Below are 6,006 nucleotides of genomic sequence, written 5' to 3'. Positions count from 1 at the left end.
GGCCTCCTGCCCCCGGTCGATCCCGGGTCCTGCTGCCGGGCCTGAGGAGGAGCTGCCCCGCGGTGTCTGGAGAGGAGGCGGTAGCGGGTGCTGGAGGCCCGGCCCCTCCACCGCAGCCCTGTATATACACGTCCCTCACAGTGGCCGGGAGAAGTCGTCTCTGGTATCGTACATGGGCTGCTGCTTGGCAGCCTGTCCTGGTTTGAGTGACCCAGGGCTAATTCAGCTTCTAATGCCTGGGAAAACGGCACTTTTAGAAAACTCTAGTGCCTGAATTTGTGACATTACTTACTCTATAACCAGTTCTGGGGTGCGGGTTTCAAGGTCTCAGTGTTTTCGAGCTCCCTGGGTGTGGGGATGAGGAGGAGCGAGACCCGGGCCAAGCTGCCAACAAGATTATTTCATACCATGAATGGAATATTCAATATCAATTAGAAAGTTTGCTGAGGAGTTTTCTCTCTCCCTTGGTGGCCGCAATCCTGAGAACTTCTTGCCCCGGTGCTGGAGCCCTGAGCCCTTCCCTTCCCCCTGAAGCCATAGCGCTTGCAGTGTCCGACATTTAATGTTTTATTAATGTTAATAATCTAGTCTTATTCTATTAAATCTGCTTATATTTCAAACTTCAGGTTTCCTTGTTTTTTTCTCAATTCCCCTTCCCGGGTGGGGAGGGGTCATCGGGTGATAGAATAATTGTCTCAACAACAATAAATTGTTGTGGGTTCCTCAAACCATAGCACCGCCTCAGCCCGTTTCCAGTATGTTTTGTTTCAAGGTATGAAATAATAGCATCAAAGCCCCGATCTGAGCTCCAAAGGGCTCGTACCCCTGAGGACTGATATACCCAGGGCCGGGTTGTTGACACTCTTGGTGAGTTTGGATGTAGATGAGGCCACTGTAGATGAGGGATGTGTGTTAAGGTGACTGCCCTCAGGAGAGACTCTGCTTCCAGAAAGGCCCCGAGGTCACTGAGCTCGGAGCTGGCAATGGTATGAATTCAGGCCAGGACAGCTTTCCTGAGGATTGAGGAAAACACAAAGTCAAATTTGCTTTCAGTTATTAAGCACAGCATGATGAGAACTGATAATTAAACATTTAGTAATTTTACTTAGATGTGCAGATTCAGGCTGGGATTGGATCTGTGCCACCTCTTTGTCCTTTCATCCTGAAATGTTAACTTACTCGTGGGTTTCTCAAACAAGATTTCAAACTTTATTCCTGACTTTTTTTCACAGGTGGCAGTAGAGGGTTTCAGTGGAGCCTGTAAATTAAAGATGTTTTATGGTGAAGACCAGAAAAGCCTTGCCTGCTCTTCTGGGGTCTAACACTGGTAAACAGAGCCCACACAAAGCACAGAACACTAACAGAAAGAACTCCCAGGGGTACATAAGTGTGTAACGTGGCTCGCGAGGCAAAACCTTTCATCCTGGATGCAGAGAACCTGAAGTCAGTTGTTAGCTTTACTGGTCTGGCATATGACATTGAGCAAGTTCATCTCAATACTTTCTTTCTCCATCGTTAACAACGGGATGATGGCATTGACCTTCGCAAGGGCTTTTGAGATCTACTGATGAAAATTGCTGGGTGAGTGTATCATCATCACTATTCATACTCTTGCTTTTGAAACACAGTAATAAATGGTAGTTATTACCTACATATATCAACCTTGAAACATATAAATCTAAAATATATTTATGTTTTCAGGTACAGGGATGTTATTTAAAACAGTTATCTGATGAGTAAGTAGACAAGTTAAAATTGGTAAAATGCATGCGCATTAAATGTAATTTATTGTTCTTTGCTGTCCCTCTATTTCTCAGAGAATAGACTCATCACTGTGACCAAAAGATTATTTAGGTTCTACGCTTGATACCCATGAAAAATCTCCAGGTGATAGGTCTGCATACCTGCAGTAGGAGGCACGTCCGTGGGAAGAAGAAAAGGAAAACTCTCCATAGGCTTAAAACTCAATGGTGCTAGTTTTTACCGATTTTTAGTTGTTTCGTTATTTTTCATACGTATGGGAAGTTGGAATAACTTCAGAGTCGTTTAAAAACGTTTTTTTTTTGGAGGCTTCACAAAAGCAGCCCGCCGCGAGGATTTGTGAACACCGGATCCGGTGGCCATTCTGACTCTTCCTCCTCTTCCCTGTCTCTGCTTTCTGCTCTGCCCAAGCCAGCTCGGTTACTGTTGTCCCTTGGGGACCCTCTCCCAGGGGACCAGCGTGCAGCTCCCGTTGTTAGTCAAACTCGGGTGGTCCCATCCCAAACCGGCAGAGATTCTGCAGCCACTTTGAGTCCCTCCAGAGCCAGGAGCGGTGCCGGCCACCGGCTACACGCCGAGCGGCTCCCTGGGGAAAGTGACGGGCAGTCCCGCCGGCCAATGCCGCGCCGAGCGGCCGGCCAGTGGGCGGAACGGGGGCGGAAACTCACCAATGAGGCTTTGGTTGCTAGGCGCGACGGCAGAGGAAGTAGCCAATAGGAAAATTCGCGGCGCGGGAGCAGCGGGCCGGTTGGCGTGCCGGGCCGCAGCGCGAGGCTGGGGCAGGCGGCGGCAGCGCTGCCCTCCCCGGCCGCTGAGGCGATGGGGCGGGCGAGGGCGCCTCCTCCCTTCCGTCAGTGTCCGTCCCCCCCCCCCAGGTGTGAACGGTGGGGAATGATAACGCCCCACTTAAAAAAAATAGAGTTAGAAAGACGTTAGCGACGCGGGGTGAGGGGGGAGCGCCGTCCCCTCCCGCTGGGCCTGTCCTGAGGGGCGCTCGGGCGGCGCGGCGGCCGTTATTTTTTGTCACCGCCGTTTCCGCGGAACACGCGTTTTTCAGCCTGGGACCCTGTTCTGGAGCGGCCTTGGGGCTCCTCCGGCGGGGGCGAGCGGGCCCGGCGGGCTGGTGGCGGCGGGGGCACGAGGGGAGCTGGTCGCTCGGGCGCTGCGTGGAGCTCTGGGGAGGAGAAACCCCGGCGGGGCTCCAAGAACGCAGCCAGAAATGCCGGTGGAAGGGGCAAGCGCGAGAAAAGGGTTAACGGCCGCTTCCCCCGCCTCCCCCCGCCGGGTGAGGATGGTCGCGGATCCCCTTTGTAAATGGGAATGTGGCGGTGGGAGGGGAGAAGCGGCCCGACCCCCTGGGCTGGGCGGGCAGGGCGGCGGCCGGGCGGCGGCCGGGGATGCGCGGGGGAGCCGGGCCGGGGGAGGCGAGGGGCGGCCGCCGAGGTGCTGCCCAGCGGCTGCCGGAGGCTTTGCTGAGGAGTTGGGGGGGTGGTGGTGGTGGTTTCTGTTTCTTTATTTTATTTTATTTTATCTTATTTTTGGTGCACCCGCCCCCTCGGAGCCAGCAGGAGGAAGGAAAATAAGCTGAGGACAGAGAAATCAGAGGAGACGGAGGAGATGGTGAGCGGATGGTGGGGCCGCGGGAATGAATGAGGTTTTGCCGGGAGAGGCGTTTTCTGGGAGAGGTTCTCGCAGGGTGCAGTGCGTTTGGGGTGATTTTGCATCACGGTTGCGGACCAGACGCCTTTGTTTGCTAAAGATTGCTGTTTAACAGCGTTCCTCCGTTTATTGTGAGATGCGCAACGAGGAGTTGATGTATGCGAGCGGCTGGAATTCCATCCAGAAGCCACACGGACAAGCGACCCCGAACAAACCAACATTGTATTAGTCCTGCAATATGATGGGCAGCCCTTGTCGTGGAGGGAAGTCATTGCTCGGGTTATTTGTGGCATGCATAGGAGATGAGTCGCTTTGTAGCAAAGACCAAACAAAACTAACCTATTTCTCCACAAACGTGAAATCTACTAGACCTAAACGCCGAAGTTAGTTAATTTTCTCCTTTTCGTTTTCTCTGCAGTATTGCTGTACATGATTAAAACCTAATGTTTGCAAAACTTGATCAACTCTTTAAAACGTTCACTTCTAGCATGCAAATAGTAAAGACTGTCTTTCTCCCCCCTCCTTTTTTTTTTAACGTAAGCATTTGTTTGTGTATGTGGAAGGGGGAATTCTTGTAAGGTGTACTTTGCTTTTCACAGTATTCTGTTGTGCCTTAGGTAGCTCAGAATACAAAATGTAATTCTTAACATGTTAAAAAAACCCAAACCCTAAGCAGACTTTTTTTTTTTTTTGCATCAAGCGAAGACTTGGTTTTATACCAATAATATCGTAAACATTAGATACAGGTTTGTGGGGGAAAAAACCCACTGTTTTGTATTAATGGGAATGCTTCGTGGTAAAAATCCTGAGTCTAAATGACAGAATATTGACATCGGGTGATTGTATCTTCCTGTGGATGAAGTGGTGCAGTCTGTATTACGTACATTAGCCCTTTGAGGTTCCGTAAATTTAAACCTATTTTGTTTACAAATTTGTGCAGGGCTGCATGATGCAGTAGTAAAATATGAAATTTTAGTGGCTTTTAGAAATGTTGCAAGGCATTGCAAAAGAGAAATATTGCAGCTTTATATTATATCTGTTATGGAAGAAAAAATTGTTATAATAAAGTAATACAGGATGTATATGGTGACTAAAGTAACTGAAAGGGCTGGATCATTTGGAGTTTCTACAGAAAAATACAAGTTGTGAACTATGCCGTGGTCTTCCTCATGCAAGATATTTGGATGGATGGCTGTTGAATTTATTTTAAGCAACATCTCTGTAAACGCTTGTCTGAAATATTTAAATTATATGCTCCATTAGGCAAATGGGTTTATCTTCCCATTGCTTGGCTAAAGGAATGTACTGGGAGGGCAAGGTCTGGAAGAACAATACAGTGTGGCTGCATAGTTTCACTGCATGGTTTGTCCTCGTGCATTGTTCAGAGATGCATAGAATGTATTTTATTTGTCATTGGTGATCTTTATAAAGTTGACTTTGATTCTATTTTTATGCCATAGTTACTGTCAACATAAATAACTGAATTTCAGTTGCTATAACAATAGATTTAACCTACTGTTTAGCTGGAATGGATGAAAAACAGTTCCTTCCTTTGATTTTAATCTGTTCATTCAGAATCACTGCAATGGATTTCAGTGTCAGCAATTCTTCAATATTGGAAGAACTGGTTACAAATAGAGTGAGTTTCCCATCATATTGAGCTAAGATACTGCACTAGGAATGGCAAAATCCCTGCCTTTTGCTTGTACTTCAAATTTTGTACAAACTGCAGTTTAGAGAAGATATCTTAGCCTGAAGACCATCTGCGTGCATATTACAGTTATATAAAACTCAGCTTCTGTATTTGATTTTATGTAATGCAACACGTTATTTCTGCAGTGCTTTTGGTGGCTCTTGGATAGTTTCAGAATTGATACGCTGTGAGGAAAACCTGTTAGAATTCTTGTGCTACCAGGTTTATAATTTATTGCTCTCAATATTTTATAGCGTGAGTATAAAACATTGACACAAACACCGTAAACAAATGCTGTAGCAGCTAAGTGTGAGATTACATTTAGCTTATGTCTTTGCAGTTTAACCGGAGTATGACAGGATCTTGTGTAGCGTGAGTGTGTTCCATTCCTAATAGAATAGTAAATTTCAAAGCAGAAAGGTTGGGTCAAATTTTTTACTCTATTGCCTGTCTCTACAGAAGAAGGCGGAGAATGACCAACTCTAGGGTTACACCAATATGGATAGGGATGGAGTTTATCAGATGTGTTGTGTACAGTTACCTTATGGAGACTTCATATGAGTCTCCTGGAAATGGGCCTTAACTCGTGTAAAACCCAAACCCGAAAAACTGTGGTGTGAGGTTTTTGTTCCTTGTTTGCCCCTTTTCACTCCTATCCTTGCATTTCACAGGCAACCCAAACCAAGCTGTAAAGCTGCTTCTGCCTCTATGTGCTGAGGTTCTAGAAGTCCACATCTTCTGCATTAATAGTGTGTAAGACAACTAATTCTAGTGAATCAAATTCTGTTTATGTGTCTGCTTTTCTGCAACGTTGTAAGAACGGGCAGCTCAATTTAGGAATATCCAGTCCTTTGAGGAGGTGCCAGTCACTGCTCCAGCAGTCACATTTTCAA

This window comes from Numenius arquata, chromosome 16, assembly GCF_964106895.1.
Source record: "Numenius arquata chromosome 16, bNumArq3.hap1.1, whole genome shotgun sequence".
Lineage (NCBI taxonomy): Eukaryota > Metazoa > Chordata > Aves > Charadriiformes > Scolopacidae > Numenius > Numenius arquata.
This window is presented reverse-complemented; position numbering follows the sequence as displayed.